This window comes from Equus przewalskii, unplaced genomic scaffold (assembly GCF_037783145.1).
Source record: "Equus przewalskii isolate Varuska unplaced genomic scaffold, EquPr2 ChrUn-13, whole genome shotgun sequence".
NCBI classification, from domain to species: domain Eukaryota; kingdom Metazoa; phylum Chordata; class Mammalia; order Perissodactyla; family Equidae; genus Equus; species Equus przewalskii.
In genome coordinates this window covers 13580478-13596761 of record NW_027228750.1, presented here as the reverse complement: position 1 = coordinate 13596761, position 16284 = coordinate 13580478, and the positions used below count along the sequence as shown (strand labels likewise).

General features: G+C 35.6%; 1 long non-coding RNA gene across 1 annotated transcript in view; it reads left to right on the top strand.

Moving 5' to 3' along the window:
* The first annotated feature begins 319 nt into the window (after positions 1–319).
* Positions 320–16284, top strand: part of LOC139081656 (uncharacterized) — a 34677-nt gene continuing 18712 nt past the window's right edge. The window contains exon 1 of the long non-coding RNA XR_011536830.1: positions 320–470. This is a non-coding gene — a long non-coding RNA (uncharacterized lncRNA). The remainder of the gene's footprint in view (positions 471–16284) is intronic.

The following is a 16284-nucleotide window of genomic DNA, read 5'->3' as shown; positions in this document are numbered from 1 at the left end:
AGCTGTTTGTATGGAATCAATTAAGAACTTTATACAGAAATCTCATACTAGTTTTCTATTGCTGCATAATTAATTATCCCCAAACTGAGTGGCTTAAAACAACAAATATTATCTCACTGTTGCTATGGCCCAGAGCATCGGTCTGGCTCCGCAGTGTGCCTCTGGCTCAGAGTCACTCATTAGGTTTCAGTCAAGCTGCAGTTAGTCTATTCTGTAGCTCAACTAGGGGAGAATCTGAGTGCCTCAAGAGCACAAAACCCTGTAAGAAGAACCTCAGGCTATAGAATTGAGAACCTCGGTTTCTCACTGACTGTTGACTAGAACCTCCCTCAGCAGCCTGCCACATTAGTCTCTCAACAGGAGCTCACAGGATAGCAGCTGGCTCTCCTAAGAGTGAATGAACCAAAGAGTGAGTGGGGGATGAGCACCCAAGATGGAAACCACGGTCTTTTTGTGACCTAATCTCTAAGGTGCCGTTCCCCTACTTCTGCTGTATTCTAGTCATTATAAGAGAGTCAATACATCTATCTCACCCTCAAGGGGAGGGGTTAACACAAAGGGGTAATATCAAGTGGCGAGGATTATTGATAGTCATTTAGAGGATGCCTACTGCATTTCTCCTCCAACAATTTTGGTAGAATTTCTGTCATACTTTGATGATGATGTATTTATTGCATAATACAAAGCACATTATAATCACTTAAGACATCCTGGGGTTTTCTATTATTTATGCTGCTTGCTGGAAGTGTGACCTTTGGCAGATTAATTTTGGGGAGCCTCATTTCTTCTGGAAAAATGTTGATAATAATATAAGTACCACTCCTACCGAGAAGTAAGAATTATAATTTTTTCTCAGAGTGGCCCTTAGTATGGATTCAATATACATTTGGTAAAATAAAATACAAAAGTTATCTACAGTCATGTGCCACATAACATTTTGGTCAAAGACGGACCACATATAGGAAGGTGGGCCCACAAAATTAGTACCATATAGTTTAGGTGTGTAGTAGGCTATATCACCTAAGTTTCTGTAAGTACACTCTATGGTGTTTGCACAACACTGAAATTGCTTCATGACGCATTTCTCAGAAAGTATCCCTGTCGTTATGTGATATGTGAATGTATTAGGAATTATTTTCTTTATATGAAGTAATTAATTATCCACTAGCATATACAGCAATTCTGTAAACTTGCAAATAACAGAGTTGTCTTTTTTTCTGCAAACTGAAGTGTAATTGAAACTTTATTAGTAAAACCAGAAAATAGAAGTTTTTAAAAAATTGTCATTTGCCATTTTTATTATTTCCCATTTCTGGGGGAAGTAACATCATACTTAAATGAAGAGAGAAATCAGTTCTGGCTGGTTTTCGCCCTCTCTGCTCTACTGAATTGTAAAACTACACTGCAGTCAGGCAGTGCCAGCTCTCATTACTGCTCCCCCACGCCCATCCCTCTCCTCTGCAGCATTGGAGACCACTGACTGTACAGTCAGTATGTGACCTCTTAACCTCTCAAGGTCTCCATCTTTTATTTGTAACATGTTGGGGGTGGACTAGGTGATTGGAGAGAGACTTCTGAGGTCTTATTGGTTTCCTGGGAAGCTATTAGAGGCTGCACCTATTTTCAAAAAGAAAATTTCGTAAAGCTGATCTCTATAAAGGGAAATTCCTAACAATTAATCCTTATAATACCAATTGCACATAAGAGTTTCTCTTAGTATATTTCAGGAATTACCATATTACATTGATATGTTAGGTATTTCAGCAATGATAATAAACAAATTATTTGAGTATCCTGTATACACTGGCAAATTTATTTTTTTTAATGTTAAGAATAATTTAAGCCATCTGGATAATCTGAAAGAAAAGTGGTAAGATTTATGAATATATTTTTATTAGATTTTAATATATTTTACTATTGTTTTGCATGTAATTTTTATATTCTATAAAAATTTTATTGATGATTACATAATGGTACAATAAAACATTATATTATATATTAGAATGTCAAAATACATATTAGTTTCCTCTGTATTTTTTAAATAAGGTGTTTTATTTTGTTTAAATAAAATATACATTCACTTAGACAGAAATCTGGCCTTAGAGATCATTTTGTTTTGTGGTAGAAATGGTTTTGTAGTAGAAATAGTAGAAATGAGATTTTTTTAATATGCTTTCCATTTATATTTCTTGTACTTTTGTAAATGCTGCTGCCATTCCTTTAGAAATGTGATCCTGAGGTATCTTTGGCAATGTCCCATGGGGCAAATATAGAGAATAGCATAATCTGACACTTAAATAACCATAAATGACTAAATAAATGTCCAAGTCACTAGGGGAAAGAGAAGGTCATAGAACCTGTATTTCAGCTGGCAGAGCAGGAATAAATTACGCCCTAGGGAATTCAGCTGTGTTCAAGGAGGCAAAGCATTACCTATGTTAACATATTGACAGAGGACAAAGAAAGGTTTAATTAACTCAATAGCTAACTTTAAAAGTTTAAAAGAATCTATAACTTGAGAAGCAGTATCAAATCCATTAACTCCTACACAAAGGGTCATTCGTTTCTTCAACAAATATGGAGCACCAGCTATGTGGCATGTTTTCATGGGGTTTACAATCTAATTGGAGAAATTGAAATTAACAAAATTATGAAACAAATAATTGGGTAATTACAGACCAAGATATATGCTATGTGTCATGAGAGTATTTAAGAGGGAAATGTGAATCCGTCTTTGGAGGTCAGAAAAAGGTAACTTAAGGAAGAGACTTTAGCTGAGATGATTGAGGTCCTTCACTAGCTAATAAATAAAGGAGAGGAGGGTGGAGAAAGGATTTGGATAGGAAGAATAATAGGGACCTAGGCCTTATGGTACCTGATGTATGTATGGCTATTTATTAGTGAAAGAAAACTAGTGTATTTGCTCAAGGAAAAAGGGGAAAAATGAAAGTGGACATGTAGATTTGGATTCAGATCTCTAGAGGGCCTAAGCTTTGGAAATACTTTAATATTTGCTCTTCTCAAATGTAATTACATAATATGCTAATCCACAAACAAGAAAAGATTAACAAAGTTTTAATTCTCTTTAGGAGATTAGATTGATACATTTTTCAAAATATGAGAATATTTGAAAAATTATTTTGGTGTCAATGCTTTATGGTTTCCTGAGAACAAGCATCCTAGTGGGAATTCCAACACTGGGTGGGGCCCTGATCATGCAAGGCATTGTGGGCCATGTTAAATATTTTGCACCTTCATTGTAAGAAAAAGTAAGCGGGGCTGGCCTGGTGATGTAATGGTTAAGTTTGTGTGCTCTGCTTCTGCGGTGGCTCGGGTTTCGCTGGCTCCCGGGTGCAGACCTAGCACCACTCGTCAAGCCACACTGTGGCAGCATCCCACCCACATAGAAAAGACGAAGACTGGCACAGATGTTAGCTCAGGGCCAATCTTCCTCACACACATACACACACAAAAGTAAGTAACTCTGGTTGCAGAGGAACAAACAATTTGGAGAAAGGAGGCAGGAATGTGCAAGTCCAGACTGGATGTCATACAGTAATATATTCCAAAGATATTATTTTGAAAAGAAGAGTGTGGCAGAAAAGAAGACAGATTTGATACATTGTAAGGTAAAATTAACATTAGAAAATTCGTATCTTCTAATTTTCTTACTTATATGGGTTCTATTTATTGAGATTTCAATACGGGAGAAGAATTAGAGTTTGTGTCTTTTTTGAGGGAGGGAAGGAGCTGTGATTACAGGTCTGTGTTTCATTTTGAACACATTTTGAGCTCTGGGCCAGGCATATTGTCTTAAGGGTCATTGGATTGAACAGAAGACGATGCCTAGAGGAATGATTATGTTCACTCTTCAAGTAGCTGAAGAGGAATCTGAAAAGGAGACTGAGAAAGATTAGCCAGAAGCGTATGAGAAAAACCAGTAGAGGAGGATGAAAGGGAAGTCGTGAGTAAAAGAGGAATATGAGGAAACCAAACCCAATGGATCAATTCAGTCTTCAAAAGATAAACAAGGAAAGCCCACAGGTAAAGAGGGGAATTGCCAAATCTTGGGAAACACAAATCAATGTATCTAAGTGTCAATGAGTTGTGCGTTTATGTTCATCTGATTTGTTCAAAGAGATTTAACAGACCGAATCCTTTTATAGCCTTTTTTTGATTTAATAACTAATTATTGTCTATTATAAAACAGGAGAGACAGAGAGAGAGAGAGAGAAGGGAACGGGAGTGAAGTGGATGGTAGATGGAATGGGAGTGGACAGTGGATGGCAAAGAGAGGGACAAGGAAAGGGAGAGAGAGGGAGAAAACTTTTTGTTTTGTTTTCCTGGAGCTTATCTTCTAGTAGGGGGATATAGACAATAAACAAATCAGTCAGTGTGTTCGGGATGAAAATGTTATATTAAATTGGATGTTTAAGGAAAATCTTTTGCTCCAGTAACATTTGAGCTGAGCCTTGAATGAAGGGAAGACTGAGCCATGGAGTGTCTGCTTGGCAGAGGGAAAGGTAGATGAAAGTACCTTGAAGTGAGAGGGAACTTAGCTTGTCTGAAAAACTGCAAATGAGACCAGTGAGCCTAGAAAGGTTTAGACATGGGAATAACTCGGTGTCCAAAATATGTACAGCCTTTTAAACCTGAAAAGGTTGATGGTTTGGTTTTATTTTGAGTGGGATAAAAGAACATTAGAAATATCCTATTAGAGACATTACATGACTTGACTTCTCTTTATTAAGGACTATCAGGCTCACTTTGGTGGCTGTGAAGAGAAGAGACTAGAGAAGCAGAATTTGAAATAGGGAGAAAAGTTGAGACTTACTAGAGTAATCTAGGACATCAAAAATGGCTGTTAGACTGGTATTTACACTGAAGGTAGTGAAAGGAATTGTTGACAATAAATGTAGACAAATCTGTTAAACAATTTTTGAATAGGGAGTGGAGGAATGGGGAGGTAGTTGCAGGAGGAAGTAAGGTCGGGAGTATGGGTTTGCGTATTTTATTTGGGAGTGTATCACTTAAATATGTGAACAGCATATTTTGTACTTAGATGGGAATTATCCAAGAGGAATTATTAAAAAGAATGGTGGGAGAAGAAAATTGCTAGAGTGATACACTTGAGCAGCGAGCCTTTAAAAACTATTGATTAAGCTCTTACTATGTGCCAGGCACAGTTCTAGGAGATTACAAAATAAACACACAAAATACCCACTCTTATAGAGTTTAATGCTAAAGATTGGGGAGAGATGGTAAATAAAATAAGTAAATATATATTATGTCAGATGGTGATAAGTGTTAAGGAGAGAACTAAAGTTGGGAAGTGGGATGGAGAGAGCCAGCGAATGGGCTGTGGTGTTAAATAGGAGAGCCCTGTGAAAGTGACTGAGACAAAGACACGAAGGGACAGAGGCAGGTCTATCGTGTTGCGACAAGAGAGCTCCATACTTCATGACAGTAATTGTTAGCCTCAATAGGGTTAAAGCTGAGCTGAGAAACTCTTTTAACACTGAGCAAATTCTTGTTCAACTACTGACAGGAGGACTAAAAATAATTGCATCATTTTGCATGGGAGGATTATTTGGTCAAATCAGAAATTTATCTTTCTATTTTCAAAAGATCTTGGACAATGAAAGCTTAATATTCTTTATGAACGCATAAGAATGAGCATTGCACATACGTAACTCCCACTTTACAAAATCTGAGTGCATAAAATACTACTATATATTTGCGCAATCATTAGAAGGAAAGGAAACATGGGAAACTTTGTCCTCCATGACATTACTGATCTTCTCTCTAGTGTCTATATACAGTATATAAATACTTTTTCTCTTATGGTTGTTTCAGAGTTCTCTAAATTTGCATCTATCTCCACATAGCACGGCTTAAATTATATCCTTGTAGTAATTATATCATTATTAGTGAACTCTATGTGATTGATACACCCACCTATGGAGAGGTGAAATGTTGGTATCCATTCATGCTTAGGTGAGACATTTGCTATAAAAAGTACCTAATTAGTAATTTTAGCAATATACCTCTTTGGATCTTGATACCACACAAGATTTTGATAATATACAGTAGATCCAAAATTATGTCAGTTGGATTTTACTAATGTGCTTATGTGGTGTCATTTTTGTGGTGTAAAAACTTTTATTTTTCAAATTAATTAGTTGAGATAATATGTTTACTTAGTAAAGAGCCTAGCATATTGAGGTGCTCAATTAGAATTATATTAATAATATTATCTTAGCATATTATAACAGAATATTAGTCAAATATAATATAACCATATAACAAAGACATCAAAATCTCTAAATTTCTAAAGGAACTTGGCATAATAAAGATGGTTTTTCAATATGTTTGGAACTATAAAATTTACTCTCAATCATATACAATTTGATAGTTGTAAAGATATAGAGAAATTTCAAATATAAAAAGACAAAATAAGGGTGACATTAATACACTATTTGAAATAATGCAAAAGTTAATTCATATTTTATTTATCTTAAAATTAGCTGTCTGTCTTTATTACATTTAGGGAAATTATGCTTAATTTTGCACCGTATTTGAGTTCTGGCACGGAACCATTACCAAAGTATTCACTTCTTTTCATTGGCTTACCGTCCAGGATAATCGAGAGTTACAAATATGGAAAATAGTATCATTATTCAGGAGAGTTCTAAAACTGCTATTAAATTCATAGTCATTTTCAAATTGAAAAATTTACTTTTTAATTTTGCTTAAGATTTATTTAATAAGTAGGTCATTTTTGTTTTAGATGGATACAGTACTTATGTGTTTAAAGCATGTGGCGTCTACATGATTTGTTGTTGGTCTATGCAAATACTTGCAATTTCAGAATTAGCTCTTTGAGATAGAGCAAGTGGCTGGTACAGCAAGTCTTGAGTGAGTGTTCTGAACTTCTGTAGTACCTATGACAATACAGAGTGGAATGTTCTCCCTCTGACCAAGGGCAAGCAGCCCACCAAAATATAATTGAGTTCAAAGTCACTTTGATATTCTCTTATTCATCTTGAATTTTAAAACCAAAGAGCCTTGGAGCTGGTGTACTTAAATGGACAACATGAATGTGGGTGCAATGAGTTTAAGTTCTACACACAAATCCTAGGAAGACTTCAAAGTAAAATTAGAATTTTTTATGCCACATCATTACACGCTTCTCATTAACATCCATCCTATTTTTCTCTTATCGACAATAATAAACATTCATAAAAGACATATTTTCCTCTATTTCTGACTTTTTCCTGATTAATAATAACATTTAATGCACATGTCACCAGACATAGACCTTAACCCTGTTCTTTTGTCCTGCTTAAAAATCTAACTTTTATGTTTGACCTGATTTTCTTGTCTTCTTGCCAAGTGTAAGTGTTCCTTTCTCTAACACTTTGGAACCTTGGGCTTAGGCAGTTTTCAGCTATGTTCCAGGAAGAAGCTCTAAACGACAACCACCATGGACCCAGCAGTGCTAAACAGGCCCAGGCCAGCCCAGACCACAATCACAAGACTGACACATGCACAGATAGACCCACACCACTCGTCGGCAGCCACACTGTGGTGGCGACCTATATACAAAATAGAGAAAGATTGGCACAGATGTTAGCTCAGAGTGAATCTTTCTCGAGCATAAAAAGGAAGATTGGCAATAGATGTTAGCTCAGGACAAATCTTCCTCAGCAAAAAACAAACAAAAAACAAGAAAGGGACAGCACCCGCCTATAGGTATAGCAATTATGTTACCAATAGATACAAATAATGTAATTTGAGAATATTGAAGTACATTTGAATAAACATTCAGTGTAAAGATGGAAAATCTGAGGTGTAATATGATAAATATAATTGTCAGATATACAGAATAGTGCATGACCTCCTCAGGAATCCAAACAGGCTAAAAAAATTAGCTCAGATAAAAATATATAGGTAATGAAAATTAATTCCTCCTCTGCTTCTAGATTCCCCATAAAAATTACCTTTTAGGTTTTATTGTATTCATTAATTTATCTAACTCTGTTATTAAATTTACCCTCATTACAATCCAGCCTGCCTAGAAGAGTATAGAAAAAAAATCCCCCAATCCAAGATTAAAGTAAATTCTACAGGTACTGCTCACCTTCTATCTGCACTCCCTCTACTTTCATACAGACTACTATCTATGACTGTCACTTAAATGTGTACTAGAAAATTAGAAAAAAACAAGCATCTGTTATTTTTCGTGTAAATTCCGTTTATTGTATTTTAAAGAGTTATTTGACATATTCTTTGATTTTGTGGCTGTGAAGTCATTCTTAATTAGTGTCTTTCTCTCACCCTACATCTGATATGACAGGAAATACTCTTGGCCTTATATTCAAAATATAGTTGATCATTTCCCACTAATTCTGCTGATTCCGCACTGGTCTGAATCACCATCATCTCTGACCTGGACAGTTGGAATTGCGTCACACAAGGTCTCTCTTTCTGATGACCTGTTCTCAATAGAGTTGATAAAATGATGCTGTTTAAACAGAAATTAAATCGCATCATTCTTCTGCTCACGACTCTCTTTCTTACCTCAAATGCAAAGTCCTCATAAGGGGTGTACACAACAGCGCCCTTATCATTCATTGCATCTCTGACCTATCACCTACTCATTTCCCACTTGATTATTCTGTTCCAGCCACACCATCTCCTTGAAGTTCTGTCCTTGTATAAGGTTTATCTGCGTCCCTTACCTGTAAACTCAATGGAGGCCAGTAGCATGCCCTGCCCCAGTTGAGAAAATGAAAAATGTCTCCAGACATTGTCAAATGTCCTATGGGAGGCAAAATCCCCAACCCTCCCCACTGAGAATCACTGATTTAGAGGAATCTGGAAGTCATAGTTGCATCTAGTCCCACATCCTTGAATTCATTTTCATTTCCAGGAACTTTATGTAACTTATAACTGGCTGACTATTATTTTTCCCAACAAGGTCTTGGATGTTTGGTAAATAATATATTTCCTTTTGGAAGGAAGATCTAAAAGTGAAACTTGGCTATACCATATATTATGCAATAGACAAATTGTGTTGTCTTCAAAATACTATGGAATCTAGTTATGTGTAATCAAAAATTATTACTGAACCTTTACTATTACAATGAAAATATTTTCTGAACATTAAAAATGTGCTTCCAAAGAGAAATTATAAACATCAAAAAATTAAAAATTGGATTCTACCTCATAATTTTTAACATAAAACATTTTATATAAAATGCTTGTATCAGGCATTCTCGTGTAACAAACCACTCCAATAAAGCCACGAGCATTTATTTAAATGCCTAAAGCAATAAACATCTATTTAGTGCACAAGTCTGCAACTTGGTTAGGCAGTTTTGCTGACTGGAGAGAAATAGGCTCAGCTAATGTAGGGGGGTGAATTTTTGCATCTGTGATCAGCTGCAGGTCAGATAGGCAGCTTGCCTCTCATGGATAGACTACCTCACACGTCTGGGACCATGGCTAACATAACTGGATCAAGTTGTCCTTGCTGTACAAAGTCTCTGATTTTCCAAAAGGTTAGCCTGGGCTTGTTCTCATGGCAAAGGCCAAGTTTCAAGAGAATGAAATCCCACAAAACCTCTGGAGGATCCTTCAGGAATGCCACACCATCCCTGCCTGCAGTGTTCTAGGCCAAGGAAAGTCACAAGGGCAACACAAACTCAGGTCTCAGCAAAGAGGACTCCACCTAGTGCTAGGAAGAGCTCAAAGTCCCTTTGCCAAAGGATATAAGGAGATCACTAACAATACTATTACTATGTACCACACGAATATTTTAAAAAATGTTTGAAAACTCCCACCTATAATCCCCTTTCTCCAAGTCCTTAGGGTTCCATATAATATGCTTAAGAGCACTATCAATCCAGTATTGTTCAAACAGGTGGACACTGGACATCTGGCTTACTTTGGTATTTAATGGCATACTGAGCATAGCAGAGCCCAATGGCCAGAAGAAATAGAAAGAACTTCAATTTTGCTTGGATGTCATTAGTGGTCTTCTCAGATAATTTATACTCTTATAAAAGGCATATTTTACAAAGAAAATTTCAGTATTAATGCCTGCTTTAAATAACAAATGTTTATTCAAAAACAATTATCAATGTAACATAAAAGGAGAAAATCTAGAATCACTCGCAAGATAATAACTTTAATTACTTTTCATAACTTAATATTTGCTTTTTGAGGGATTATCAGCCTCTTCAAACATCTGGCATTTGTGTTTATGTTAAGAACTCTTATTTGGTTGTTAATTAATTAGAATCAAACAATTTCAATGTCTTTCACTAGTACTTGGAAAATAACAATCCATGCCAATTGAATTCATAGTCAAAGCACTTTAAACATTGTTTTCTAAATATTTGAAACCATAGTAATTCTTTCCTTAAAGACACAAGGTTTTAAAAGAAGTCCTTTATTTTCACACAAAAGTAATAATTTAATTTTTCTCCATTTAAATTTTATACAAAATTTGAAAGGCGAATCAAAAGCCTAGAAGACCAGAGACAAGAAGATCTGGGTATGCATGTATATGGACATATGAGAGTTTGAACAAATGTAAAGATTTTTGTATCAAATGTTAATGCCACCAGAAAGCATCCACCATGGAAGGGACACTGAACAAGGCCAGTTTAAACAGAAATTGCATGGTGGGTATGTCCATGGAGTGATCACAGTGGTGGAGGTAAAGCCCACTTATGGTACTGACAGCATGGATTTACACCTACCAAGGCTAATCTAGTTACTACTGCCACCAAATTTAAACCTGACAGCCACAGAGACCAATTCTGAGCCCCCGTATGGTTCTATCCCTATAGGAGACTAATCGGCTGCTGGGTGGAAAGTTGACTGTGTTGCGATTCCTTCATCCTGGATGGTCAGCAGTTTATCATCACAAGGACAAACCTATTTTCCAGTTGTGGGATGTGCCTTTTTACACGCAGAATCTCAGCCAGCATCACCATCCTGAGGCTTACAAATTGCCTGATCCACAGGCATTGAATCACACACAACCTAGCATCTGACAAGAGGATCTACTTCATAGTAAAAAAGTGTGGGAATGGGCTAATTATCATAGGACTCATTGATCATATCACACACTGCACCATTCATAAGCAGCTGGCATAGGAGAATGTTGGATTGTCTTATTGAACGCACCATTGAAGCACCAGCTCAAGGACAAAACACTCTGCAACTGTTTGGTGTCCTCCTTCAAGACACAGTATATGCACTAAGCCAGAGACTCCTGTGTGGCTCTATGTCCCCCCAAAAAGAATACATAGGTTAAGGAACAAGAAGTAGAAGAAAGAGTGGACCCATTTACTGTCCTGGTTTTCAGTGGGAGACTTTGTATTTCCTGTTCTGCAACTTTGAACTCCAACAGGTTAGAATGTGCCACAGGGGGCACATTCTTGCCAAGGAACATAGATAGGGTCCCACTGAAATATAAGCTGTGGCTGCTGCTAGTGTAGTCTGGATTCCTCATGTCCTTGGACTAGCAGGAGAGGAGATTCATCACGTCAGCAGAAGTAATTGATCTCGCTGATAAGGTGGTATTAGAGCCCAGCCATTCATACCTTTACTCAGGACTCCTCTAAGGGGCTGTCTTTGTTTTGGGGCTCCCAATCATCCTGGTCAAGACTTTCTCACAGCCACACTGCAGTCTGAATCTCTCTATAGCTTATCCACCTTTCACTCTCTTTTCAGAGGCATCAGACCTGCATCATGGTCTGAGTCTTTCCCTGCTTTCTCCTGCTTCCTTTCCTCTTTATTCTTTGAGATGATTTTTTTCCATAACCATGCAAGTCTAACTCTGTTGGAATCTTATTTTAGGAGGGCCCAAGTTGACATGATATACAAGGTTAGACAGGTAATTCAAGGTGGAACTGGGATAAAAACCTAGCAAAGGTTTTAAATCCCATGTTTGTATCACCAAATAATAGTGCTGTTCACTTAATTTCACTGAAATAAGTGGCTGACTGTGTCATTCATACACCTCCAAATATAACAGTTAGTCAAGATCAGCCAGAGTTTAAATTAGTATTTATAAGCCAAAGGTATGCAACACACTCACACACACAAGCACGTACACACACACAACTTATGGAACAACATAAATATTATAACTGAATTTTTCAAATTGTTTGACTACTTTAAAGGTCTTAAATAGAAATAATCATTAACATAAAGAGAAAATAGCAATTTTTGTGTGGTGCAAAGCTCCTCTTCAAACTTGATTTTGAAAGAAATAATTCAAATGGACTTTGTGATCAAAACTACTTAGTGCAAGTGTACATGCTCATTGATCTCAAGGATACTTCTAATCTCTTCTTCACACCATTCACAAAATAAATTACAGCTGGGCAGGCCAAAAGTCCTCATCTACTGATTCAACTTTTCTGAACCTCCACTTTTGCTTTCAAATTTTACCCTTGAATATATGACAGGAATACGAAAATACAAACCTATTAATGAGTGAAGTTAATTTCTAATAACTACTTTCTTAGTTATGAAGACCCGGGGATTCTTTAAATTACTGCGTGTGCAAATTCAGTAATTAATCAAGGGCCATCCTTGTTTACAATTTCTGACAGGGCGAAGGGAATGGTGTCATTTTTCCACTTGCAGCTATGTGTGTATCCTTTCTCTTTGTGATGTATACACAAACATGTACAAATGTGCCTATAAAAATGCACACATATACACATCATATATAAATGCATCTGAAGTTTTTCACCAAATGTGCACACATATTATAGATTTTTAAAGATAAAACAAATGTAAACTAACAAAATCATGCCGTACTTGAACTTGTTTAAATTGTACTTGTTAAACTCAAAACAAAACCATGTTAATTGCTGTCTAAATAGGTTTTATAAAGCATTCTGGAAAATAGATTCAGATTACACTCTTTTTATAAATATTCTCTGTTACTTAATAACAAGTCCTTTGATTAGTTTAAAATGAGGTAGAGATACTTGCAAGTGTCTGAATGCTCCAGGTTTATTTTTTTACTTCCAAAGGAAAGCGTGTTTTCAAATGTCTAATAAAGCTTTTTAAATGTGTAGTCACAGATGCTGTTTCTAAAGCCTGAATTTAATTTCTGCCTCATTTGAAAAAATTGTGTTTTTTATGCAAAGTCACATCAAGAGAAAAAACCACGCAAATATAAGACAGAGATTACCGTAGATGCAAGCGATATAACAGAAAATGTGGTTTTCAATAATTGAAAAAGCAAAATGGCACATGCTAAAAATAAAAGGCACCACATAATAATTCATAACAGGTACAAATACAGTGACCTTGGTATAATCCTCACCTTATAATCAGTTTTGACTTCTGGTTTCCTTACATGGAAGGACTTGTATAATTTGAATTATAATATGGATGTACATAAAGACAATTGTGACAAATCCAGTGTTACTAGAAAAATGAATTTATATTGTGTTGGATGATTTTCCAAACATACCTAAAATCCATCTAAAAGTGAAAAAGTTAATATATATATATATATATATATTATATATATGAAGAATTATGACGAATGCTGGAACTGCTTATCTGTACAACAAAGCGATTTTAAACTATTATATGTAAATAAATTCCACATTAGTAAGATATATCAAAAGACCTGTTGGCTAACACAAATTACAAATAAAAGACATCCTTACTGTGAGTAAAACCTAATGTTATTTTTTTTTTAATTTATGAATTTAACAAGATAGTGACTTTAAAACATCAGTGTGAATACACATAGTAGATGCAAATATTAGCTTCTTTTCCTATGGGGAAAAAATCCCCAGAAAGTCTCAGTTTTTTAAACAATGCTAATCACCTAGAAAACTGGAACTAGTATTGTTGGCTACACTAAAGGGAAAGAATTAGAATGATCCAATTGTGAAGGGAGTCTAGGTTTGGTCGACTTTCCTACAACAAAATATTTTTATTTTTTTGATAAGCAGGGTGGTCACTACGATCTCCAAATGTGGTGATTCTTGGAAGACTTTTAAAATATAGACTAAGTACTGATATATCTGTTAACTTTATGAATTTTGTTTTTGACTATATTTTAATTGCATAATTATAAAGAAAAGAGTGCTTTTAGCCTTTGATACTTTTGGAAAATATATCAATTCTTTACATGAATGTTTGGCTTCATAAATATTCCTGGAACTTTCTATTTCTGGCTTTTTGTTGAATTGACTATTTATTGATCACGATGAGGAAATAAAGCAGAGTGATTAAAAGCATGAAGTTTGAAGTCAGGAAGGCAAAGTTTAAACCAGCTTGGTAAATGAGTGAGCTCCATAATCTCTGATCAGGGCATATTTGGACAAATTCTTAATCTACTTTTGGTTCATTTCCTTACCAGGAAATGGAAATAATAACATTACCTACCACATGGGAATATTATCACGGGATTTAATGAGATAATATGCACATAGTTCTTAGCATGGTATTTGTCACATAGTAAGTGGCCCAACATTATTAGCTGTTATTAGACTAGTCAAAATAAGTAACAAGGAGTATATCCATTGTTAAATGGTTCAGGGTAGGTAAGATTCACAAATTTCCAAATTTCTAATCCCTAGCTGGATTGCCCACATTTTGATTTTTTATAAAATGTGACTTTAATGCTTCATTTTGAGCATTTTTGCTATAAATTTTGTCAAGAAAATTATGGCTTTACTCATGGCAGCATTTTTTACTCACAAGTAGAGGCAAACGGACATTTAACCAAAGTTTGGTTCATATGTCGAGGCTAATGACACAGCACATACACCAGGGAGGTATGAAAAGTTTTATTATTTACATAATTGAGGTCTCTGGGGAGAGCAGGGCAGGCCTCTTAAGAAGGCTATAAATGGGCTTGAGCAAACGAGGAAAGGAAACTGGTCTGGGTTTCTATTGTGGTTGGAGTGTGGCTCAGGTGAGAGTCTGGGCACAGGGTGGGGTTTGCACGGTTTAAATACCCATCTGCTTCGTGCCTAAGGAGGGAGTGCTTAGACTTTCTCATCAGCTTGTCTAGATATGGGGCACAAGGGGAACAGACAGAAAGAAACAAGGCTTAAAAGCTGTCAGCAGTCATATATCAAAAAAAAAAAAAAAAAAAATTGGAGTCAGACTCCTCATTATACAGCAGAAAAGAAATTGAATTCCTTCGGTACTTTCTTATATTCATCTTAAGAAATTACTCTCAAGTAGTGCTTTAATGTGATAGAATGCAGTGATCAAATTTAATAATCTTCCTGGCAGTCCCAGGGAAATTTTAGTGCTGGCCAACCCTCTGCAATTATCTTCCTTCTCTCCTTCCTTCTTTTTTTCCTCCCTTCCTCCCTCCCTCCCTCCTTCCTTCCTTCCTTCACTCTTGCCTTCCTTCCTTCAATCATTCTCTCTCTTCTTTTTCTTTATTTTGCTTTTTCTATTCATAAATGAGGTTACTTTCTTCACAGTGATATGGTAGAAATGATAAATGTTTATTTCATGATTTAGGGATTTCATATTAAACATGCATGATGAGTTGTGAAGTAAGCACTACGGAAATTTATTTTTTGATGTTGCTACCCAATGTCTTATTATCTTATTTACTCTACTCTCAGGTGGATTGAGAGCATATAGCTTATTGATGACACTCGGTTCTTGTACTTATTTTACTATTGAAGATAAAACTTAAAATAGCATCTAGCATTCTAAGAAATATTATCCTGAGTATAAAAAGGTATTGATCTTTGATGACAATCATCTTTTTCTATACTTTCCAAATTTTATCAAAATAGGTTTTGATCATTGTTACATTGATCTGGTTCTCATTTTTACTTCTATATCATAAAGGAGACTTTAGGCATATTCTTCATAGATCATTTTTAATTCTAATTTTTTAATACATGGAAAGTTCTTGGGGGCTATTTTATCGGATTATTTCCCTCTTCCCTAATAAAATATACATACATTATCAAAACTAATTTATATCCTGTCAGTTCAAATCAACAAGCAATTTTTGAATGCATATTTTTGGATCACTGTAATTTCATAAAATCAAAGCAAGTAAGGCAGAGAGAGAGAGCATATTCGTCACTGTGCCTCAGGTAATTGTTAATACATTGGGAAGTCTAAGCTTTACACAGATTAAAAAAATTAGGAAAGAAAAGTGACAGAACAAATCATAAGCTAGCTGAAAACGTTGATGACAAAATTATACTATTTTTGAAAGAGTTTTCATATTCCTTGACTGAGATATTT